The sequence below is a fragment of the Protopterus annectens genome, chromosome 3.part1 (genome assembly GCF_019279795.1).
Source record: "Protopterus annectens isolate FY-2018-M chromosome 3.part1, PAN1.0, whole genome shotgun sequence".
Classification (NCBI taxonomy): domain Eukaryota; kingdom Metazoa; phylum Chordata; order Ceratodontiformes; family Protopteridae; genus Protopterus; species Protopterus annectens.
In genome coordinates this window covers 606,929,423-606,956,192 of record NC_056732.1, presented here as the reverse complement: position 1 = coordinate 606,956,192, position 26,770 = coordinate 606,929,423, and the positions used below count along the sequence as shown (strand labels likewise).

Sequence of the window (26,770 nt, the reverse complement as noted above, 5' to 3'; positions counted from 1 at the left end):
GGAGGTGTGATGGGGAAGAAAGAGGTACATGGGAACACATTTTCTGGGAGTGTGGTTGGTTGGCAGATTGTAATGATTCCCTGCAGGATGCACTGTCAGAGATGTTGGGTGGGCAGATTTGTGTGACAAGGGAGATGATTTTTCTGAGCTGTGGTACAGAATTGGAATTGCCTAGGGTAGACATGGTAAGCCCTTGCTGTGTCAAATTATGGTGGCTGCCAAAAAATAAATTACTACAAAATGGAAATCACAGTCTAAACTAACTATGTTGGAAGTAGTGAATATAATAACAGAGATAGGTTTAAAAGAAGGCAAGACTTAAGTGAGCTATGTAATGTTTGACAAAAAATGATTGGGTAGATTATAAGTGATGCATAATGTTTGCAACTGGGAGTATGTCATTATGGTTTGTGATGTAAAATGCTTGCAACTAGGATTATGTCAGTGTGGTTCGTTCTCATTTATATAATTGTATGCTTGCTTATGTCATAAGTGATGGTTTAATAAAGATGTTTCTTGTTTAAAAAAAGAAGGGGCAGGAATTGAATAATTTGTGTAATGTTGCTTAGGTTATATATGTGAATTAGAATGTTTGTTAATGTTAAATTAATACAATTTGATTATTTTTGTATAAATGTAAATTTGCCTGTATCACAAGTGATAATTCAATAAAGGTGTTTAAAAAAATCAGCTCTAACTTTACCACTCTCTCCCTGTCAACCTTCTGTTAGGAAACAACATCAAATATAACTGCCCTTACTATCATTAATGAACACATCCTTAGTGCTCTAAGGCCAAAAATAATGCATTGATGGGCCCAGACAGCATCCCAGGATGCCTTCTAAATAGTATGAAACATGACCTGTCAAGTCATCTGGAATCACTGTTTAGTTGTAGCCTCCAAACAGGCTTCGTGCTTAACTAATAAAGAGTAGCAACAGTCATCCCTGTGCACAAAGGTGGGCCATCTACAGACCCTGGAAACTACAGACCCATAGATCTCGCGAGTATCATATGCAAGAATGATCTTGGACAAGCTGTGGAAAGAATGATCTTGGAAGAGTTCTATAATTAAATAGGAAACCTCCAGACACTGGACCCAACCCAGTTTGGTTTTGTCAAGGGCAGGTAATGCCCACTCAATATGGTGGACTTCCATGTGGATGAGGGCAGAATGATTCCCACTGCTTACCTTGACCTAGTCAAGACATTTGACACAATAACCCACTTGGGCATTGTTGATAGACTCAGGAGATAAGGTATAAACTCTTGTGTCACCCGGTGGCTAGCCAACTGGTTTACAGACAGAACCCAGGAAGTTAGAATTGGGGAGTCCACCTCTATAGAGAGTCCAGTCAGAAGCCAAGTTCCTCAGGGATCAGTCCCGGCACCACTTCTTTTTGTTATTTACTTCTCTGAAGTCAAAGCCAATGTCAGTGGCCGACCAAAGTTGCAGGCAGTTGCAAATTAGTAGTAGCCATAGAATGTCCTGCCTGCACTAATGTTTTCCTGGAAGGGTGGACACAGACAAATAACTTGTGTCAGAGCCATGAACTAAAGCTAAATGCCAAGAAGTGCATAATAGTATCCATTCGGGAAGTGATATACTCCTGGTAAGTATATTGACAGCACACTCCTTAGAGTCTTCCTACTAGTCGGGGAGTTGGGAACATACATAGATAGTAGTCTAGCCTTTGACCATTACATATTGACATTAGTGAGGAAATCATATGTTGTGCAACTTATAAACTTAGGTATGGCATCTTGGTCCAAGGGGATTATTGTTCCACTGTATTCAGCATTCATCAGACCTATCGTTGAGTACAGTGATGACCTGGTACTTCCAACAATTAGAATGTCCACAGAGGTTCCTCAATAAAAGAATAGAAGATGTAAGTAATATATCCTGTGCGTACTGCCTCAAAGCCCTATCCCTGTGTTCGGTCTCCTAAAGGTTGAGGGGAGGTCTATGCCTGGCTTACAAAGCATTGTCAGACCCCACCTTGATAGACCATCTGCATATCTGCAAAACAAACAGCACTAGAATTACCCATTCTACAGACATAAACCTTTCCTGTGATATAAATAGGACCTGCTGGAGAGGCAGGTATGTATCCCAGAGGCTACCCCTTCTCTGGAACAGGCTCCCCATCCATGTGGAGCAGAGTTCCTCTGTAACCCAATTCAAGTGTAACTTGAACAGTTGGATGGGGAACAAGCAATTCATCTGTGGTTTAACACCTGTGTCTCTAATGGACGCATGCAGACAGTAAATTGTTCATCTCCCAGGCTCCTGCTTGTAAATGTTTCATTTCCTAAGCTCCTGCTTACACTTTTCAAGGGTTCCAGAAATAGAGATTTAGGATGTATGTCTAGGTTTAAAAAGGCCCTAGAGGTCATTAATCTAGTTACACACCTGTGAACCTATGTATATTTATTGCAAACTATATATTAAGAGCAGGGGAAGTGCGATGTGTTATGGGAGCAGTTTTAGAGCCTGGTCGAGTCATTAAAAGTGCCAAGTAACTGCTGCTTATAGCTAATCAGTCCTGAGGATGAAGTGGATATTATGTAGTTATGAAGATCTAATGTTATGGTAAGAAAAGAACTTTTGTTTATTGAAAACTAAGAAACCTTGCCTATGGATAGTAACTTCCCCAGCTGACATCTTTTAACTCCAAAGAAAGTAAGCAGACTGTGTAAACTCCAGTGGTAGACTAGTTTTATTTATGATCCTAAGAACTTTTCCTGCCTGTACGACATTAACTCTTGCCTCATGTCAGAAGATGATTGCAGCCTTTGTTATTATGCCAGCAGGTAAATAATTCTGTAAGGGAAATATCGGGACCTGCCAGAGAGAGTCCTAATATACCGACACTAAGTGGCCAAAAGATCGGAGTTGCATATACTAACTCTGAGATACCATTTCCTGGAATATTCCCTTTTCTCTGAGGTATGGTGTTCCCAGAGTTAGTGTATATATGTTTTGGGGTTGTGGGAATGAAATTTAAAAGAGATGAGCGATTGTCAAAATTCACTCTTCTCTTGTGTTTTTGGCTTGTCGGCAGTCAACATTTTGAGTTTTCACATTTCAGTAGTGAGCAAAGTAATTTAGCAGACTTGTAAACGACTTGGAAAAGAGAACTAAACTAAGTATGAGAGCTCCAAATTGTTTGACCAGTGTGATTCAGTCCTGGGACAAATTTATTACACTAGGCATTGTTATCCTTATCAGACAAAGATATTAATGAAGTGCCAATTAAAAAGACATCATCAGTTTGTAACATTGAGATGTATAGGACCAGACATGCCTGTACTGTAGGATATGCCTCTGTGCTTCCAACATTAATGCTGTGACTCGTAATTGTGTCCCGAGAGTTTATGTGATTTCCTTGTATTTTACCTGTTGTAGAAAGTATGCTTGCATTGAACTTTACACTTGTGAGAATAGTTTGGTACATGGTCCTTAAACAGGTGCTGATTTCTTCATGTGACTTCCTATTTCCCAATGCGAATTATTTAATTTGGTCTAAGCAAGGTTCCTGTTTAGGCTTTTAGTTTTTGCTTTATGAAATTATTTGGTCTTTACAGACGTTATATTCCTTATTTTTATCCTTCTTTGTTGACAAGATTTGTCCCACTAGGGTAGTAGCACTTTTCAGGGGAGAGCTGAGCTTGTATTTATGCCACTAGGGGAAATTTAGCCAGGTCATAAGGATCTTCCTCTACTCTTCATTGTTGTGAGTGGGAACCATTTTGGAGTAGCACTCCCTGTTTCTTTTCCAGGGGCAGAGGCAGCCCAGAGAAACAGGAGGCAGATGGAGAGACAAGATGATGGAGTAGTAAAAGAAATGAAAGAAGATGATGCAAATATAGAGACTGGAGAATGTGTGGCACATTCAGAGGAAACGTTTCAAAGAAACCTTTGGAGATGAGTCAGCAAATGATGGATGTATAATTCCATCCCTTCATTTGAGATGGTTGCAGGATGATTTACTTAAAGAAATGGAAGTGCAGAATGAGCCAGAAAATGAAGGAGATGTTTTCTGGGGAGACATTATAGAGAAAAAACAAAAGGAGTATGCAGAGACAATCCTGAAGAATAATGGTGAGATGGAAAAGAAAACATAGGTTGAGAAAGTGAAAGAACGCAAAAGTGGAGTAGCAGAAAAGAAGGCAGAAGTAAATGAAAAACGAAAGTCCATAGTAAGGATTCAAAGTAAAGAAGGTAAAGAAATGGACAGATATGAAGTGTGACAATTTAATAGCTCATTTGGTTGTAAAAGCATTTGTTATAATTTTGTGACATTATATTTGAGACTGTTTTTTCAATGGAAAATTTTCTTGGACAATATGAAAAAAGAAAGACTGTAACTCATGGAATCTTTATTTGATAAAAGCATTTAACAGGGAAACAAAAATATTTATGTACAATTTCAAACATAAGTAGAAAGACTATGAAGGGACTTTTGAAAGCTTTATATAAAGAAGTACTGGACATTGCGATAGTTTATGTCAAAAGGGGTTTATGGACTGGTGGCCGGGATTGTAATATTGTGTCAAAAATAGACAAAAAATATTCATATAGCAAGCATGATAAATGTGGAGGGGAATAGGGGTGTTGTAAAATAGTTGTGAGATCCCAAAACATTATTTTTGTGGAAAACGAGGACATTTGATAAATGTGGCAATAGAAAATGTTATATTTGTGGAGAAATGGGACATGATGCAAAAAATGTGAATTGAAATGTTTTAAATGTAACATAATTGGACATGTTATGGATAGATTGCAAAAATGAAAACAGTAAGGAAAAGGAAAGAGAAGAAAATGAACAAAGAGAGGAAATGTTAGAAGTAGCAGAAATAAAAGAAAAATTTGATGAGAAAAAAAAAATAATAAAGAGGACATAGAAGAAGGTTCTGAAATAAGTGATGAAGAAGACATAACCTGGGAGGTAGTAAAAGGAAAAAAAAAATAATTTGATTCGTAAGAGGATAAAAGACAGAAAAAGAAAATTTAAAGGATTAGTACAAAAGTAAAAAGAAAGGAAATGGATGAAAAATATTTTTTCCAGCTAAAGACTGGGGCTTGGTATAATTGTTAAGGTGTTTGACTCAGAAGCAGAAAGTACACTGTTTGATTCTCACCTTTGCGAAGGAAATTGGTTAGTCTTAGAGTGGCCTATTAAATAAGCTAGCCTTGTAATTAGCTGTGAATTTATGAAACTATGAATATAAGAAAATGGAAAAAATTTAATTTTAGAGTGCTTTCTGTAAATGTGAATAGTATTAAGAATATAGTGTGAAGAGTAGGAATTTTGGAGTGGTGTAATAGAGATGATGTAGATGTAATTATGTTAGAAGACACGATATTTTTAGCAAGTGAAGAAAGATTACAAACATAGAAACTGTTGGGAGGAAAGGAATCTGTCATTTGGGAAATGAGAGATGTTCTGGTATAGCAGTATTCTGTAGAAATACAGTAAAGATATTAGATGAAAGTTTAGCAAAACTGGGAAGATGAACCATTGTAGATTTAAAATGGAAAGAACAAGTATACAGAATTATAACATTATATGCTTATACTAACTGTAAAGAAAGAGAAAGCTTATTTAATCAGGATTTTAGACTATGTAGTGATAAATATGAATATTATAACAGGAGACTTTAATTGTGTTGAAAGAGGCAAGCATAAAAAGAAAGGAAATGATATAAGAAAAATGTTAGAAGAGTTGACCCAGTAGTCAGGGACATGGGGACTCGCATAGACAGTAATCTAGCCTTTGACACTTGTGTCTACAGTAGTGAGGAAATCATTCTATGTTGTGCAACTTAAAAACAAAGGTATGGCATCCAGGTCCAAGGAAGTCATTGTACCACTGTATTTGGCATTTATCAGACCTATCATTGATTACAGTGCTCCCTTTGGTATGTACCTAACCAGGCATATCCAACAGTTAGAACATCCACAGAGGTTCCTCACTAAAAGAATACAAGGCATAAGTAACATGTCCTATGCAGACCGCCTCAAGGCTCTATCCCTGTATCCTGTCTCTTACAGGCCTTTGATGAGAGATTTATTCCTGGCATACAAAGCAGTGTTAGAGACCACACTCTTTTGCAGCTGCTGCATATCTGTGAAACAAATAGCACAATAATTACACATTCTAAAGACTTTAAACCTTGCCTGTGATATAAGTAGGACCTGCTGGAGAAGACTGGTATGTATGACAGAGACTACCCCTTCTCTGAAACAGGCTCCCCATCCATGTGAAGTGGAGTTCCTCCTTAACCCAATTCAGCTGTAACTTGGACAATTGGATGAGGAACAGGAAATTCATCCCTGGTTTAGCACTTACAGTGGATATAAAATGTATACACATCCCTGTTAAAATGCAAGGTTTTTGAGATGTAAAAAATGAGACCATAATAAAACTTTTCCCACCTTTATTGTGACCTATAACTTGTACAATTCAATTGAAAAACAAGAAAATCTGTTAGGGGAAAATGTAAAAAGTAAAAAACATATAATCAGCTGGTTGCATAAGTGTGCACACCCTTAAACTAATACTTTGTTGAAGCACCTTTTGATTTAATTACAACATTCAGTCTTCTTGGGTACACATCTGCCATCAATTAAAGATACTCTGATTAACCCCCAATAAATTTCAGCTGTCCTGGTAGGATTTTCCTGACTTTTACTCAGCTGCCTGCTACAGCAAAAGCCATGGTTCACAGCTTACAAAGCATCAAAGGGATCTCATTGTTGAAAGGTATCAGTCAGGAGAAGGGTTCAAAAAATATCTACAGCATTGGATATACCATGGAACACAGTGAAGACAGCCATCGAAAAGTGGAGAAACTATGGGACAACATTGACGTCGCAAAGAGCTGGATGTCCCTCCAAAATTGATGAAAAGACAAGACAAAAACTGGTCAGGGAGGCTGCCAAGAGACCTACAGCAACACTGAAGGAGCTGCAGAAATTTCTGGCAAGTACTGGTTGTGTACTACATGTGACAACAGTCTCCTGTATTCCCCATATATCTGGACTATGGGGTAGGGTTGCAAGACGGAAGCCTTTTCTTACACAGAAAAACATCCAGGACCAGCTAAAATTTGCAGAAAAATACATCAAGTCTCCCAAAAGCATGTGGGAAAATGTGTTATGGTCTGATGAGACCAAGGATGAACTTTTTGGCCACAATTCCAAAAGGTACGTTTGGCACAAAAACAACACTTCACATCACCAAAATCACATCACCAAAAGAACACCATCCACACTGTGAAGCATGGTGGTGGTAGTATCATGCTTTGGGGTTGCTTTTCTTCCACTAAAACTGGGACTTTAATCAAGGTGGAGGAAATTATGAACAGTTCCAAATATCAGTCACTTTTGGCCCAAAACCTTCAGGCATCTTCTAGAAAGTTGAAGATGAAGAGGAATTTCACCTTTCAACACGACAGTGACCCCAAGCATACATCCAAATTGACAAAAGAATGTCTTCACCAGAAGAAAATTAAAGTTTTGGAATGGCCCAGCCAGAGCCCAGACCTAAATCCAGTAGAAGATCTGAGAGGTGAGCTGAAGAGGGCTGTGCAAAAGAGATGCCCTCACAATCTGACAGATTTGGAGCACTTTTGCAAGGAAGAGTGGGTAAATATTTCCAAGTCAAGATGTGCCATGCTAATAGACTCCTGTCCACAAAGACTGAATGTTGTAATTAAATTAAAGGGTGCTTCAGCAAAGTATTAGTTTAAGGGTATGCACACTTATGCAACCAGCTTATTGTACGTTTTTTATTTTTAATATTTTTTTCCTCTAACAGATTTGTTTTTCAATTGAATTGTACAGGCTATAGGTCCCATTAAAGGTGGGAAAAGTTTTGAAATGATTTATTGTGGTCTCGTTTTTTTATATCACAAAACCTGGCATTTTAACAGAGTTGTGTGCATTTTTTTTATGTCCACTTTGTTTCTAATGGACACAGACAGCCTGTAAATGGTTCATCTCCCAGGCCCCTGCATATAAATGTTTCACCTTACAAGTCCCTGCTTACACTTATCAAGGGTACCAGAACTTTTCAGAGATTTAATACATGACTAGGCTTAAAAAGATCCTTGTGGTTGTAAGCCTAGTGAGCACCTATGAACTTATTATAAGATGTGGTAAGTTAAAACTTTAGGACAAAAATTCATGGACTTACAAAAGGGGTATGTATAGAACTGAAGTAGATTATTTTATGGTGTCAGAAGGTTTAGTTATTGGAGAATGTGAGGTAGTTGAAACAGGATTTTCTGATCATCTTGCAGTATGGCTAGAGATAAAAGAAAACAAGGAATATATGAAAACAGGAAAGCATGGACTGAAGAAGGAAAGAGATTAGTAATACAGTCCTGGCAAGGTCATATTATCATGAGAACATTTTATAAAAATTGGTCTGAATGGTGGATGATGTTTAAGGAAAAATATAGAATTTTTTTTTTTTTTTTTTTTTACAGTGGCAGTATAATGTGAGAAAACTAAAGAAAGAAAAATATAAAAGAACACATAATGATGCATTGGAAAATTTACAACATAATCCTAGAAAGTAGTTTGCGAACGAAATCAAGAAAAAAATAAGAATTGTTATATAAGCAAAGATACTTTTTACAAGGAAAAAGAGAATTATTGAGTTACTTAAGCAGATTAGTAAAGGAAGATGGTAGTGTAATGAGAGAAAAAAATGTAAAAGGAGAGAGAGAAGAAGAACTCAGGAAAAGATTATGAATATTGTAGTACAATATATATAAGAAATGTTTAAAGAAAAAAGAAGGTAATGAAAAAAAACATGGAAAGTAAAAAAACGTAACAGAAAAAGAAAGAGTTGGAAAATGAGATCTCTTTAAATGAGCTAGATAAAGGCCCAGATGCAATAGGGTATGACATTTATAAAAATTTGAGGGATTGGCAGATATATATCTTTTAAAGAGTTTGAATGAATGGTTAAATGAAGGTTTTATGTATAAAGAATTATGTAGTGGAATACTTAAATTCATATGGAAGAAAGAAGATAGAAGAGAATTAAAAAACTGGAAACCAATAGTATTGAATAATAATGATTATAAGATCTTTATGAAAATAATACAAAAGAGATTTGAAAGTTGTTGTGTCTTTCGGCTTTTCCCGGTTAGGGGTTGCCACAGCGGAACTCCGGTCCGCTAATGATTAGCAGTAGATTTTTACGTGCCGAATTGCCGGCCCTGATGCACAACCTTCAACAAAGGTGCGTCCATTCACGCATGTCTCCACACAGAAGACGCTTTAGCTGAGAATCGAACAGGACAACGTCTTGATTTGAAAGTAAAATGGAAAATATAGTGGAAGATAGCATATATAGTATAAAGGGGAAGGGTCGTCAAGAATTATTAATGACAGAGAAATTGTGGATAATATGAACAGAAAAGAAGAAGTGAAAATCGTGATATAAAACCTTAATAAGGCATTTGAAACAACTGGATATGAGGTCTTATGGGTAATAATGAAAGAATATAAGTGAGAAAGTTAGGAAATTATGTATGTCGATGTATAGTAGTAATAAAGTAAAAATACTTGTAAAATGGCTGGTTAAGCCAGGAAGTACATATGAAGAGTAGTGCAAGACAGGGATGTCCAGTCAGTCTCTACTCTTTGCATTAGTTATAAATGTGATAGTATATGAAATAAATTACAAAATGAAGGAGGCGGAGTATATAACACAAGAAGGGTTAAGAATTCCAGTTCTGTTAACATATACAAAAACAAAATTTGGATAAATGTAATCATTTGCACAAATAAGTGTCTATACATGGCTTCAAGTAAAGAAAAAAAAAGTAAAGGCTTAGCTGATGTATTAAAGATCAGAGGTATATATTTTACAGTGAATGAAATTTCTGTGTTGGGTATAAATTTGGGAATAAAGATGAAAGTAGAATGCATAGGTAAAACGAGAAGAAATAAAACAAACCTTCCTTTTCTAGAGAACTTATAAATTAACATTCAGAAAAAACTGTTTATTTGATAAATTCAGTACTAATGGGAAAAATAGCATACTTAGCAAGTGTATTTATGTTGCCAACAGTATTTGTAAAAGAATTATTGCAGATAATTTTCTTTTTATTTATGTGGGATTCTAGATTAAACCCAGTAAAAAGAGGAGTTTTGTATTTACAGTGAATAGAAAAAATGTACACACCCCTGTTAAAATGCCTGTTTTTTGTGATATAAAAAATGAGACCACAATAAATCATTTCAAAACTTTTTCCACCTTTAATGTGACCTATAACCTGTGCAATTCAATTGAAAAACAAACCAATCTATTAGGAGAAAAATATAAAAAATAAAAAAACTTACAGTAAGCTGGTTGCATAACTATGCACACCCTTAAACTAATACTTGAAGCACCTTATTATTTTGCCAAATTAGACATAATATGAAAACACTGATTAAGAATAGAAACATGTTATATGACAATGATTTAATGTTTAAAGAAATTTTAGCCACTTTATAGAGAATTTAAAGGTATGGTGTTATAATACAAATAGGTATTGCAATATAAAGTGAGGGGGAAGTGGGTTTATGGTATATTTAGAGAGAGAAATTAATAGAAGTAAGGAAGTGAGTGAAGAATGGAGAGTAAGGAGATTTGTGGTAAGAATAGGTACTTGCTTACATTTAGAGATTTAATTTATACTGGTGTGGAGCAGGAACAAAGCCAGATTTTGGCTAAGAAGTGTTTCAGAATGGTTTTATAGGATGGGAGGGATGGTATTGACCTGATGGATTCAGGTAAAGTGCTCCAGATCTTAACAACATGGTATAAGTATGTAGACAAACAAGAGTTTTTGGTGATTGGATTGTAATGGCTAACTGGAAACATAATTGTGTAGAATGGTATTTAGTGCTGGACAAACACGTGGATGTTGAATAATTTTATAGGTGGTAACGTGTATATTTTAGTTGATGGGGTAGTTCTGAAAGGTATATTTGCTGCAGGTTTAGCAACTTTGTTATAGCATTGTTCAAGTTTTGATTGTTGTGATGGCTGGTGGTTAGTAAGCATGGGAGTGCCATAAAGAAGTGTGGGGAGGAGATAAGTAGTAGCAAGTGTAGTTTTTGTTGTCTTGGTGAGAAATTTTTAAGCATCCCTAGTTTTTTGCTGAGTTTTTCTTGTGCAATTTTGTATATGCAGGTCAAATTTAAGACAGTCATCCGCTAGCATCCCCACTAATTTGTTATGAGAAGTGATTTCAGTGGTTTTATGATTAAGTGACTGTATTTTTAATTTTGCTTTGTCATAAGAGAGAGATTTGGAGAAAAAGCAGTAGTATTTTTGTTTGAGCATGAGTTGCGAGTTACAAAGTCATATTTCAGTGGCTGTTAAAGCTTTCTGAGTAACTTTTTTGGAGGTGTGCCATATTGTCATATGTGCAAATGAGTGTGGAGTCATCTGCATACTGTTTTAGGGAGGTCTGATGTGTGGATGGTGTTGGTGAGAATGGTAAAGAGGGGGGGGCAAGGATTGAGCCTTGTGGTACACTAGTTGTAACTGGGAAGTATGGAGAGAGGGTGGAGTACCATTTTTACTAACTAATATGTATTCCGCAAGTAACTGTTTTACCATAGAAGGGTGGGCTGAGAGAGACTTAATGAGGACAGTTGAAGTAGAAATTTGCTGTGGCAAACTGTATTAAAGTCTTTAGACCAGTCTAGAAATAAGGAGGTGAATAGTTTTCTGTTGTATCTAGCTTTATTGACATCTGTAAAGGTTAGAATTGAAGTGTTAGTACAATGGGAAGGATGGAAGCCATGCTGTGTGGGGAATAGGAGTTCTTCCTGCAGGAGATAGGTTAGCAGTTGTTTTGAATAACTTTTTCAAGAATTTTGGAGAGTGGGAGAATAAGATTGTTATAGGTCTAAAGTTAATGTCTGCTGAATTTCCGTCTTTGTGCAGAGGGATAATGTGTGACTTTTGCCAGAGAGAGGGAATGTGGGATTCTGTATTGACATATTTAGTACTGAGTGAGAATAAGCAATGCTATTTATTGGCTGCTATTTTAAGGTACTCACTTGGAAGGTCATCAGATGAAGAAGAGCATGGCTTGAGTTTTTTTTAAATAGTTTTATATAGGATGTGGGCAGAAGTTTGAAGGTGTAGGTGGATGTGGTTTTATAAAGCTGTTTGTCAGGGTTGGGATTAGGTGTTGGTGAATCCTTAGTTACAGATGCTGTACTGTATGTGAAATGAGTTGAACTGTATTGAGGTTTTGAGTGGTGAGTTATTGGAGAAGGGTTAGGGTTGAATTTTTTGGCCAGGATGCAAGATTTCTTTAATGGTTGTCCAGATTTATTTAAGGTTGTGTTTACTATTATTCTGAAAGTTACTATAGTATAGTTTTTGTCTTCATTCACTTGCTTTTTAGTATGATTGTTAAGCATTCTGAAGTATTCAGGATATTGTGATGTTTTATATCCTTGCCATTCTTTCTATGCTTTTTCTTTATCCTGCATTAGCATTTTGCTCTTTTTGGATAGCCCAACTGCATTATTTGTTTTTAGTCTCTGCCTCCTAGGAGGTGCAAGGCTGCTGAAAATACTTGGGAAAGTTGTACTGAATTCATTTACAGTATGATCTACAGGAAGAATTTTTAGGAAGTTCCAGTTACTAGATGAAAGGGCAGTAATGAGCATTTTTGGATTAAACTTGAAAAGGTCGCATGCTGTTTTATAAACATGCTGTTTAAGTGGGTGTGTGAGCTATCTGGTTATATAGCTTGGGAGATGATTGCTGAGAGAGTCTAACATTGTATCTGTGGTGGTGTATTTGCTGTGGTCTGATACTAGGATCCAGTCTGATAGGGAATTTAATATATTTCTATAATGTGTGGGGCTATTAATTAGTTGAGCAATACTGTATTAAGTTCATACCACAGTAGGGAAGTTAAAATTTATGTCCAACCAAGTGACATTCACGTTACTTAATGGTAGTAGTTTTTCTTGTGGAATTGTTATGGTTCTCCAATGCAGGATATCTTCCAATGTAGTTGTATCGTTACCAGAAGGGTTGTAAAGGACAGTAATACAGATTTGTGTATAATTGCTTATTTTCAGGAAGATAATACAAAATCTGTGCTGAACTGAATTTTGGTATTGGTTTGTTGTAGGGGGAAATGTGGTAGCTGGTAAATATTAAAGCAATACCACCACCTTTCCTCTTTATATGGTCATTACAGATGATGATATAGCCGGGAGGTGTAATTTTGGAGTTGCTTATACTGAGTTTAAACCAAGTTTTGGTTGCAGTGAGAATATCAGGCTTATGGTGGGTAATCCTGGCATGTAGTTCAGCAATTGTATTTCTTATGCTTCTAACATTTATGGTAGCAAAAGTTAGATTGCCGGGTTTGGGGGTTGACCATTGTGGGGTTTGAGTCTCCTTCAAGAAGGATTTTCTTATATTTGAGAATCATTGATACTTGTTTTTGGGAGTATTTTTCCACTTAATTTTGTTTTTGTTTGAGTTGAAATGGAGTTAGTCTGTCTATATTTGAATTAAAGGTCAGGGGTGTCATTAAGTAGGTTCGGTGCGATGTGTGGTGAGTATAGGGAGGGAATATGAATAGGTGGTTTGGACAGAGTTGGAGAGCTGTGTAGAGCTATTATAGAGTCATGGTAGGATGAGAAATTGCCCAGTAGGAGGAGAAAAATAGATCATAATCTTAGGAGTAGCATGATTAAGAAAAGGGATCTGCATTTTATTAATGTGAGGTAATGGGGAAGTAGGAATCAAGAAGGAAACAAATAGTTGCAGGGCAGTAGGATATTTAGTGATGGTGGAGTCTGAAAGCTGGTAGAGAGGGTAAGCAGGAAAGAAGTATTGTCTATGAAGGAACAGAGTTAGGTTGTCCTGGTATCTTCTCTGGAATGTAAGGAATAGAGGAGTTTAAAAGGTTAGTGTTTGGGGATGTATTTATAATAGAAGAAATGAAGACTTATTTGGGAAAAGTAAAAGAAACAATATAGAATACAGAGGTCCTGCTATGGAGGGGTGTGAATATGAATGGGTTTAGTACACATCAGTTTGGGAGGGAGAAAGGTAGTTGGGAATGGTACTAAAAGATGAAATTGAAGTTGGGAATTGGATAAAAAGAAATTGGAGTGTTTGTGTGGTAGTAGTAAGGTTGTTTGAGGAGGGTTAAGGTGTAAGAGTCACAAGTGAAATGTATATGTGGGAAGTATAATAGTACAGTAAGAGGGGGGTGGGAGAGCAAAGCGAAGCTTAGTGTAGCAAGTATTCCACCCTCAGGTTAAAATATAACAGAGTAATCAGTTTATAACCAGGACAAAGCAGTTAACAAACAGGTACAAAGCATAACAGGTTTCCTTTCACTTCCTGAAAGCAGAAACATGGCAGCTAAGAAGACTAACTTACTGGCATATACAGTGTAATGGTCAAGAAAAAGTACAATGGCCAACTTAGTAAGTGGTCCTTGGAGTGCAAGGACTTCTCCTTTGGAAGGGGGAGATGTTACAGCCACTTTCCAGCACAGGACAAGCACATATTTTACTAGTTGAAGTTAATACACAGTAAGGTTCTTCATGTTAAATTTGCTTACATTGTACAATGTCAAAATTCTCTGTGAAAACTTTTGGGAATTGAGCCTTGTGGCAGAGCTGTTGCAGTATTGGGGTTGGATGTAGTAAGCAAAATCTATTGTACAATGGCAAAATTTTGTGTGAACATTTTTGGGAGTTGGGCCAGTTGTGTGGAGGGTGTTGGTGAGGATGTTAAAAAAAGAAGTGGACCAAGGCTAGAGCCTAGTGGTACACCAGTGCTGACTAGGAGGTATGGAGAGAGGGTGGAGTGCCATTTAACTGGCTGATACCTATTGGATACATGGCTTTTGAACCATAGAATATCTGGCAGCTGACTTTATATCCTTTCTTCAGTTAATTTTCTCTTTTTGTTAATTTGTACTGTGTTTGATAATCAAAGCCTCAGATGTCTATATCAGTGACTAGGTCAACTCACAAGGACCTGACTTGGTGACATTATAAGCTTCCTTGATTATAATTATTTTTTCACTGAGAGAGGCTCATTATTACCTTTTCACTCTGGTAGGCTGATTTAACAGTGTGTATATGTACTAATATATATGTGTGTGTGTGTGTGTGTGTGTGTGTGTGTGGGTCTACTTCAGATGATCAAAGTTTCAAAACTTTGAACATCATATGGCCGAGGACCACATGACCAAAGTTTTAAAACTTCGAACATCTAAAATAATTTTTTTTTCTGTTAGGTTTTTGCAGGAGGCATACCCCCCTGCACCCCCCCACACACCCTGTTAATTAAATATACCAACTCCAAGATCACACTACAGTGAGGAAAACAGCAAATTTCCTATTCTGCGCTGTACAGAGATCTCCATTCAGAACGTTTAAAGTTTTGAAACTTTGATCATCTGAAGTAGACCCATATGTTTGTGTGTGTGTATTATATGCATTCCTTTTATAGAACAGACACTTTTTTCTTAATATTAAATTGTATCATTTAACACAGAAAATTCCATTTAAACCAAGCCTGTGTTATTAGAGCATGGGTTCCTCTGAAGTAGTGCAAGTGTTGTATGATGTGCTGAAATAAATTGTCATGCCATAGCCTGTAAGCCTCAGTTTTCATTTGGAATTGTTTAGGCCACCAGAATGAATCAGATGAAACATGTCTGTGCTTAAGACCCCCCCCCTTTTATTTTCCAATAAATCTTGACTGCTACCTTTGTGGTAGTACATTTGATCCCCTCAGCCTCTGCTTAAATCAGTGGTATTTCACAGTTTCAACAGGCTGACATTTGTACAAGTCTGTCCATCCAGGTATTTCACTTATGTAATGATTACTAAGGTGTAGACTCGACTGTTACCAAAGCTGTTATTTTAAAAGTAGTAAAGTAATTCCCAGTTCCTTTTCTGCCCTCTTGAGGTTGGGATGTCCAAAACAGATGCCTTTGTTAAAGTAAAGACAAGAAAACCAACTAAATACTTTGTGGAAAGTGAGCCTGTGCCATATATGGACACTAAACACACATGATTGTGTACTGATCCAAATACTTTCATAGATACTCAGAAAAAAAACTTAGTATAATCTCATGCTGTAGACAAAGCTTCACTCAAAATGATTAAGAATTGGTCGTTGAGTCTGAGGAGCATTACGTTACTAACATAATTGCAAGGTAGTCCTTTGTATGATTGTAAATTAGGTTTGTGCTTCATCAATAAGCATTTTGACAAGATGCGTCCATCACTGTGGCTCTCTCATTTGCTACAACAGAGTAGAAAATAAAGTGTCCCAGTAATTGCATTATAGTTTCCTTATTGTGGGACAAGAAAGCAATGTGGTATAATTAGGTTTGATTGGAGTGCATGTTTCCGGTAAGATCTGAAATTAATGATGTTGCTATAGTGACACATCTGCGGCCACCAGCGCGTGAAACATAAAGTAATTCATTCGACAAGAGAAGACATCTGTTAACTGCAAGGATGCAGAGCATATTGACACTGACCAGAAATACTAGACGTTGTGTGATAAATGAACAAATGATGCTGAAACAGGAGGACAGATAATTTGTACTTAATCTGCTGGGAGAACTTTAATCTTCTCACTAGTTGCATTTGATAATGCCATTGTTTAAAGAACAATACTGCAGAGAACTCGTAAATTTTCTAACTTAGCTCAAGATGCAGCCTATTAAAGCAATACATTAATCCATGGTTTATGGTTTAAAAGCATTTTCTTCATGTTCAAAGAAAGCTATTGTTTCAGCACCTACCAACTTAACTTTTTATAATTGCATTTTACTTGTGAAATAATTGCTCCTAAAATTACTTTAAATAGACAGGGACAGTGATTTGCCATCATTAGCTTGACACTGCTCATTTCCAGTGTTCTTGATAATAAATGTTCTAACACTTACATATTTTAAAGACTAGTCAATAATGTTCTCAGAAAGAAAGCCTTTTGTAAGGCTCAACTGTTGCAGAACTGTGAATGTAAGGAAAATGTATTCAGCATAACTGCTGGTGTATAGTGCAACTAAATAAAGTATAAAAATAGCTAAATGGGTAAGAGGCTGGACTTACAGTTCCTTTCAGGGTGGCCCAGGAGTAATGTCTGGTTAAGTGACTTACTCACAATTAGAATTGGAAAACGGAGGCTGTGAAAATCAAACCCAAGACTACAGCATGATCAAGATCTAACAGCTCAGTCTTAAATCTCTGTGTCAAACAGCAGAAGTGTGTGTATGTCTGTCTGTCTTATCTTTCTTTTTCAATTTTCTTTGCCAGTGTTTATAGTATAGAGCTGTAGCCTACACAGTAGGCATACAGAAGCATATGACATATTCCATTTTAGCTGTCTTTGCAGCCAGTGAAAATCCTCATCATCATGCTCACGAGTACTGCAGGCTTTGATGTCACAAACCATGGCCAGGTAGTACTTAAAGGAAATCAGATCTTTTTCAGGGAACAGTGGACGGTAGAGTAAATTTTCGTAGGTTTTCTCTGCATGCTCTGTCTTCTGACTTTACCATTTTTTAAACAATTCTTGAGAAGTCTCATAATCAGCCAGACTTTTCTTCATTTCAGCCTCTGATTTTGCAGTCTTAAGAATAGCTAGTAAAAGCTTCCGTTTTTTTTTTTTCCTCTGTTTCATCTGAGTTGATATACTTCTTCAATGTTTCTTTTAATCACTTATGAGTGTGTTTAATTTATTTTTTCCTCTAAATTACTGGAAGACTTCTTTTGTACTAAAACTGAAGCTTGATCTGCTAGACAGCTACAGGATTCTTACAAGGCAATGTTTTCTCTTCACCTTCTCTGGTTTTATTTCAGGTTCTCTAATTTTTTTCTTTGCTGGCATCCAGACAGTGCACTTACTAGCCTGTAACTGAATTTTATTCAAGTTGACTATCAGTAGCTGTTGTTTCTCAGTTTCTTTTTTCACACTGGTAGAGCTGAAATTAAGTTGTTGATCAGTCTGCAACCATCGTGGAAGTCTCTTCGTGGAGTGATTTTTTTTTGCAACCTTCTGATCAACAACTAATGGATAAACAGTGGTTATCACTTAGAAAAGACTGTAGCTTACTTATTACGCTTCCTTGATTGAGCCACATACAACTGGCTTGGGTTTTAAAACCATGCTACCCCCATACATAGTACAGATCAACTTTTCATGGAATATAAAATCAGTTTTCTATATTCATATAATTTGTTGTTTTAAGTTATTCATATGCTTAAAACCGATCACTGTCCTTTATGTTTTTGGCATATGATAAGATTGTGCAATGTTCCACCACAGTCTGATGGGAAGGATTTGCAGACTCTCTTCTTTATCAAAAAAGAGGAAGAGCGAGAGAAGAAAATGGAATGCATAAATACATGGCCTTATGTGATCGTTTCTGAAAAGCCACGCCTAATGATAACAGTCTTTAACCATACATTATGGACGGTTGGACTAGCCTCGTCTCTCCTGCCAACCTTGTTCACTTTGATCTCTTGAGGCAGTGTAGCAATTGCCTCATGTACACAGACAGCCCTCTACTAATAACCCAGTCTAGTACAGAGTGTGAGAGATGCATTTACACCAAGAATCTAGAATCTATGCTCTCTGTCACTCAAAACAGTAACACCGGAGAAGGTTGTCAACCACCACTACATATTCACATAGTACCACTACTCATACACATGGTATGCATCAAACACGTAAATCCACATATGTGGAGGTTCTCTCAAAAAACTTAGCGAAACACGAGAGACCTCCAAAACACAAGTCTGCGACAGCTATCACAGTCTCCACAGCACCCATAACGCAGAGCAACACCAGTGTCTAACCCACCAAGCCCGTAAGGCATAACACTCAAAAAACAAGTTTTCTTGGTATTGGAGACTCAGTAGTGAGACACATGGATGTCCCACTCACCAGGTTGGACAAGGAAAAAGTCATGGTCAGCTGCCTGTCTAGTGCCAGGATTCACCAAATCACACACACACTCAGGTCTCTCAGCAACAACTCTGTCATAGTTCATGTTGGTGTGAATGACCTGAGTCATTCCTCACTGGACAATATGAACAGAGACAGAGTTGCGGTCTCTGAGTATGTGTCCCAGGCAGGTATTTCCCCACCCTTGAGCAGCATACTATCCTCACCTAGAATGATGCCACAGCATAAACAAAAAATGATTGATTTCAATAATTGGCTTAGTTTTTGGTGTCATGCCAAGGGGTTCCAGTTCCTGTCTGCCTGGAAAGCCATGGTCGACAAACCTCGCTGCTTTGCCAGAGATGGTTTGCACCTGGCACCCCTAGGCATTCGGCTGCTGGCAAAGGCTCTTGCTTCCCCCATAGTACCTTTTTTAGGCAAGATCTCGAAAACATTACTGATATGAAATTAACCAATCAGAACAAAGTAAGGATCATGCTGCAAAATACTAGGAGCTTAAACAAAAAACTGCACTCCCTGGAAGCACTTCTGTCACTAGAAGATGTAGATGTCTGTGCAATCACAGAAACCTGGTTTAAGACCTCAAAGGGTACACTGGCTCTGCAAGGCTGCAATGCCTTCCAAACCTTTAGACCGCAAAATGAACATGTGAAAACCAAAGGAGGCAGTGTTTCAATCTATATTAGAGAATAATTCACCTCAGGTGTAGTTAGATTGGACAACTCCATGGAGTTACTCCAGGCCCACATTATGGTGTTTAAGACTCCCATTCAAGTCCTAGCCAGTTATATCTCCCTCTCCATGGATCAGGATGCCCATGAAGCCTACTTAACCAAACTGAAGACAGTCCAGATTTCACCAAACACACTGGTTATGGGGGATTTTAATTATCCCACCATCAACTGGGAAACATACTCTAGCTCAAACTTGCTAGCACAAAAGTTCCTTGACTTTGTGAATTCAAATGCCCTGGAGCAAATTATCTATACCCCGACAAGAGGAACAAACATTCTAGATCTGGTCCTTACCAGCATGTCAAACAGGTGCACTGCTGCAACATTTGGACACTTATTAGCTAAAACCGACCACAAATCAGTCACTTTCGAACTGACGCTAACACCAGAACTTACAAAGGGTGAAATCAGGCTAAAAAGCATCACCAAGGCAAACTATACCCTCCTATGTGAAGGTATAAATGCATTCCAAGCCCCACCCCAAGCTGAAAGTGGTAACTATGCCGAAGCATACTCTAAAGCCCTGTACAATCACTTGCATAAGTGTATAAACTTGACTGTACCAGATAAGAGTCAAAGCCAGAGTCCCAAGAAAAATCAAGCTGCCATGGTGGGCTTCCAGCATCAACAAACTCTACAATAAATGCACAAACTTGCTGTCCAAGAAAACAAAGACAATGATCCAACAGCGGAAGAGCACCCTCCTCAGCCTTAACAGGCAAGTAAGACAACTTGTCATATCTTCTAAGAGCTCCTTTGAGAAAAACCTAGCAAGTACTGCCAAGGATAACCATAAGGCCTTTTACAGCTATATACATAGCCTATAGGGTAGGACCCAAGCATGTGCAGAACTGGTGGCCAATGGTGTCACACACACTGACCCCACAGAGATAATGGACTTGCTAACGGATAGGTTTGATGAAAATTTCACTCCCTTATCCCATCCTAACTTGAAACAAACCCTCCCCCAAACTTCACTCCCATTTTACATATCTGAAGAGCGGGTCCTCAAAGCCCTGTACAAGGCAAAGAACACGACCTCTGTGGGATCAGATGACATCCCAGGCTGTCTTCTAAACAGGCTAAAACATGGAACTAGCATCACCACTAAGTGCCTTAACCACAGGCTTTGTTCCTGCAGAATGGAGAACAGCTACAGTTATTCCCCTCCACAAAGGGGGCCTAGCAACAGACTTGGGGAATTACAGACCCATAAGTCTGACCAGGTTCATCTGTAAGGCCATGACACATATCATTAGACATCATAAATAAAGACAGAGGTGACTTCCAAACCCTGGATCCTACCCAGTTCGGCTTCATGAAGGGCAGATCCTGCATGTTAAATCTGGTGGATTTCTTTGAAAGTGTGAATAAGGCCATTGATGAGGGCAGATCTGTATACACAGCATACCTCAACTTGACAAAGGCTTTTGACACAATCCCACATTTAGGCATGACTGATAAACCTAGCAAACTGACTGTAAATCCCTTCATTGTAAGATGGGTTGCCAACTGGCTCACGAACTGGACACATACTATCAAAGTGGGTGACTCCACATTAACCAGCAGACCTGTTACCAGTGGGTGCCACAGCAGTCAGTGCTGGGACTCCTACTGTTTGCTATATACTTTTCAGAAGTTCATGTCAAAATTAAAGGGTTGTGGCTGACAAAGTTTACAGACAACTGCAAACTAGGTGCAATCATTGAATCCTCAAATGATGTCAGTATACTCCAGGATGGTGTCACACAGAGCAATGACTGGTGTATTAGTCACGGTCTCAAACTGAATGCAGAGGAATGCATCATCATTCCCTTTGGCACAAACAATGTCCCTTCACATTATAAAATCAATAACAATACCCTAAGTACCCATGAAGTGATAAAGGACCCAGGACCACACCTTTAACCACCACGTGTCTACCGTTGTAAGGAAAGCTTTCCACGTAGCTCATTTGATTAGTAAAGGCATTGCTTCAAGAGCAAAAGAAGTTATAACCCCATTATACTTGGCACTTATCTGGCCCATAATTAAGTATAATGCCCAATATGGTATGTACCATACTAAACACTTATAGCAATTAGAGAGATCTAAGAGGTGTCTAAAAAAGAAGATCAGGGGCCTCCATCACGTGCCTTACACAGACTGGCTAAAATCCCTGTCACTGTACTCAATATCATGCAATAGGTAAAAAGCAAGCCACAACACCATGGCGCACTGTTCTTAAATAAACACTCGTAGTAAAAGAAAATTGCTTTAATAAAAGAACTGGTAAGCGCTTTCACAGTACAAGATTGCTTCTTCAGACTGTATAAACCAACAATAAAATGCATACGGATTTAACGAGCCATTAATTAAGCATCATCCAATAAAACACCACATTGGATACACTGAATACAAAAAAATTAAAGGCGCAAATCATATATAAAAGAACAATCTAGCAAGCTTTCTATCCTTTAAGACTGGCTTTAAAGGGACTACTCATTTAGACCAGCCCCTTTATGTGCAGATAAACACAGAATCCATGTAAGTTCTTTACCTTCAGTTTTATTTGTCAAATCACCCATTCTTGAACTTTCAACAATAGTTTCAATGACCACAAATTTAAACTGATGAGTTTCTCCTTCTACCAGAATGTGCTTTGCCAATGCACTATAACTATGACCCTTGCGGGGACAGTAATAATGGTCCCTCACCCACTCTCTAAGCTTGCGGTTGTTTTTTCCTACATAAAATTTTAAACATACAACACACTGTGCCAGATAGACTAAATTCTTAGTGTTACAATTGGCCTTAACATTAAATTTATATTCCTTAGTATTATCAGGATGGATAAACTTATTAGATGTGTCAATATATTTACAATATGAGCATACTCCACAAGTGGAAGTGCCATTAACGTTGTCACCATTATTATAAGAGGAGGCTCTGTTATGGGACTAACATAACTGTCTTTTCAATGATTTTTTTATTTTTATATATAAAACTAGGCATAGGTCCTACAACCTCTCTGAGAGACGGATTAGAGGTTAGAATACTCCAAGTGTTCTTTATGATATCCTTAATATTACCACTATCCACAGTATAGGACAAGCAGTATGAGACCTTGATAATGATTTTGAAGCGTCACTTGAGTCTACTAGTCAAGAGTTTATACAAAGTGGATATAAACAATATGATGTTAATAAATTGAGTACTATGACTAGAATGGATAGAAAAGATAAAGGTCAGCCTATTTTTTCCTGATAGATTAAGGATAAGAATTTTATAGTTACATCAAATAGACGCCAAAGCAATGTCTCATACTGCTTGTCCTATACTGTGAATAGTGGTAATAGTAAGGATATCATAAAGAACAACTGGACTTTTCTAAACTCTAATCCGTCTCTCAGAGAGGTTGTAGGACATATGCCTAGTTTTATATATAAAAATAAAAAAATCATTGAAAAGACAGTTATGTTAGTCCCATAACAGAGCCTCCTCTTATAATAATGGTGACAACATTAATGGCACTTCCACTTGTGGAGTATGCTCATATTGTAAATATATTGACACATCTTATAGGTTCATAGGTTTATACTAGGCTATCTGCCCTAAGGCATTTATAAGCCTAGCCCAAAGTTATGTGGCTTACGCCATCCCTTATGTTAGAAATAATGTGCCCATTAGTTTGTTGTGCCTCTGTCCAGCAGTGACACAGAGATGATTCCCGGGGTAAACCTACGATCTCCCATCCACCGGTCAAGATTTCTCTTGAACAGAGCCAGCGAGGTGCTCTGCCTCACATGGATCGGGATTTTATTCCACAGCATGGGGAGTCTCTGGGTGATAAATCTATCCCTCCAGCACGTCCTATTTATATCCGTGCTAAGGTTTAAGTCACTTGCTCTAGTGATTCTGGTGGATTTGGATTTTTTGAGGTGGAGCATGTCCATTAATTCCGGGTTGGTCATGGCCTTGTATGTCAGGCACAGGTCACCTCTGAGCAGACGGTATGCAACTGAATAGAGTTGGAGTTTCTTCAGTCTGGCAGTATATGACAGGTTTTGGAGTCCCTTTATCCCTTTGGTGAGGAACTTTTGGTGTCTCTCCAATTGCTGCAGGTGTCGGGTGAGATACATCCCGAATGGGGCATTGTACTCGATCATTGGTCTGATAACTGAAGAGTACAGGGGAACAATGACCTCACTTGATCTGGATGTGAATCCCTTCATGATCAGATGGGCAATGTAGAAGGTCTTTCGAACCACTTTAGCAACGTGAGTGTCAAACGAGAGGCCACTGTCAACCTGGGTACCCAGGTCCCTGATAACCTCTTCTTTGCTTAGTGAGTTGCCATCTATATGGTAGCTTGGGGTTACCTTGTTTTTCCCGAAGGGCATGACTATACACTTTTTTGCATTTAACTTCAGGCCATGGCTCTGGCATCAGCTATCAGTTTCCGTGAGACCCCTCTGAAGGATGTCTGTGTCCGATGTACTATCCACTATGGCACCCAGTTTGCAGTCATCCGCAAACTTTGTCAGCCATAGTCCTCCTATGTTTGCCTGTACTTCTGAGAAGTAGATGCCGAACAATAGGGGGCCAAGGACTGAGCCCTGTGGGACACCACTTGTAACCGGCTTGGAGTCTGACATGGCTCCAGCAACTCTAACCCTGTGGGTTCTGTCCTTTAGCCAGTTTGCAACCCATCTTGTGACATATGGGTTTACATTTAAGCTGGTAAGTTTCTCTATGATACCCGAGTGGGGTATTGTGTCGAAAGCTTTGCAAGGTCAAGGTAGGCTGTGTGGACTGCCTTTCCCTCATCAATGGCCTTGGTAACTGTTTCGAAGAAGTCGACCAAGTTCAAAAGGCAAGATCTGCCCTTGACAAAGCCAAACTGGGTTGGGTCCAAGGTCTGCAAGTCCCCTATGTCCTTGTTTATGAGTTCCATTATGATCCTCTCCATAGCTTTGCAGACCAGGCTTGTTAAGCTTATGGGGCGGTAATTACCAGGGTCCGTGAGGCACCGCCTTTGTGGAGTGGGACCACAGTTGCCGTCGCCACTCCTTGGGCACATGTCCTGTGGTAAGGCTAAGATTAAACAGCTGCCTTATGTGCGGGTTTAGTTCTTCATTGAGTTCATGTAGCACACAGCCGGGGACACCATCCGGTCCCATTGATGCTGTGTTTTTAGCTTTAGAGAGAGCAGCTTTCACCTGCGCATTTGAGATGTCTGGGAGGCTACACTCTGTTGGGATAGTTATCTCTCCTTTTGGGGGGGAGAGGGGGGTGAAGTTTGCGCTGAACCTGTCTGCCAGTATGTTGGCAATGTCTGTGGGTTCAGTGATTTTTGTATCATTTTGGACTAATTCTGAGCATATCTGGGAGTTTCCACCCAGGTTTCTGACATAGCTGAAGAAGGCCTTATCTAATAAGTTTATCCATCCTGATTATACTAAGGAGTATAAATTTAATGTTAGGGCCAATTGTAACACTAACAATTTAGTCTACCTTGCACAGTGTGTTGTATGTTTAAAATTCTATGTAGGAAATGCCAACCGCAAGCTTAGAGAGTGGGTGAGGGATCATTATTACCGTGCTGAGGCAGGGGCATAGTTATAGTGCATTGGCAAAATACATTCTGGTAGAAGGAGAAACCCACTGGTTTAAATTTGTGGTCATTGAAACTATTGTTGAAAGTTCAAGAATGGGTGATTTGACAAATAAAACTGAAGGTAAAGAACTTAGGTGGATTCTGCATTTATCTGCACATAAAGGGGCTGGTCTAAATGAGACAGTCCCTTTAAAGCCAGTCTTAAAGGATAGAAAGCTTGCTAGATAGTTCTTATATATATGCATTGCGCCTTTAATTTTTTTGTATCCAGTGTATCCAATGTGGTGTTTTATTGGATGATGCTTAATTAATGGTTCTTTAAATCCATATGCATTTTATTGTTGGGTTTATACGGTCTTGTATAGCGATCTTGTATCCTGAAAGCGCTTACCAGTTCTTTTATTAAAGCAATTTTCATTTGCTACGAGTGTTTATTTAAGGACGGTGTGCCATGGTGTTGTGCCTTGCTTTTTATCTATTACGTTTTACTGGTGGTGTGGTACAACTTTACAGTCACCTTGCCTTGTTTCCCTTATACTCCGTATCATATAGACTTCTTACGGGAAACTTATGCCTGGCCTACAGAGCAACCCAAGTCCCAAACCTAATGAACTTACTGACTATCCGTAAATCAAATGGATGTAGGGCTACCCATTCCAGGGACTTAAATATGGATTGCGACTGAAATAGGACATGCTGAAGGGACATATTTATCTCCCAATGACTGTCACATCTTGGGAGCAGGCTACCAATTCATGTGAAACAGAGCACCTCTATGACACTGTTCAAGAGGAACCCGGATGAGCAGATGGGGCACTGTAAATTCTTAGCGGGGATAGTGCCCACAACCCTCCTCGATATGGGCAGTCATCATTAAATGCAGTCTTGGGTATTGACTAGTACCTCTATGGTATTACATTAGTTTGAAAACAGCTAGGCTTAATATGACCTCCGGGTCAATAGCCTAGAAATTTCCTATGATCCTGTGTAGTAATGTAATTTATTAACAGTCTGTAAGACAAGTTTTAAAAGTAAGTATAGGGTAGTGTAAGTAGGCTTACTAGTAGATATCCATATGACTTTATATCCTTTCTAAGATATAGCAGCCATGCAGCTTCTAAACTGTAAGAGCCATTTCTTTGCAACCAGACTATTGAAAGCTCGAGCAGAGCAAGGAGAATACTTGCGATGTCGGCGCCATTTACTCTGGCATACTAAAAACATATAAAAAGTAAGGGGAAAGGAGGATGGGAATGACTACTGCAGTAGTGGTCATTCTGCAGTTATGATAAGTTTACTTAATCAGCTGGACTGTGTTCATCATGCTGCAGTAGCTTAAGCATTATATATATATAATTTTCTAGTAGCATGTTTCTTTGCATCCTTATAATACCTGCTGCAATTCCTCAGAAAAAGGTATCCTCTCA

At 38.3% G+C, this 26,770-nt stretch overlaps 1 protein-coding gene across 2 annotated transcripts in view; it reads left to right on the top strand.

The window, feature by feature from the left end:
• Positions 1-26,770, top strand: part of ATP9B (ATPase phospholipid transporting 9B (putative)) — a 4,837,291-nt gene that overhangs the window by 3,158,885 nt on the left and 1,651,636 nt on the right. The gene's annotated exons all lie outside the window — the stretch shown is intronic.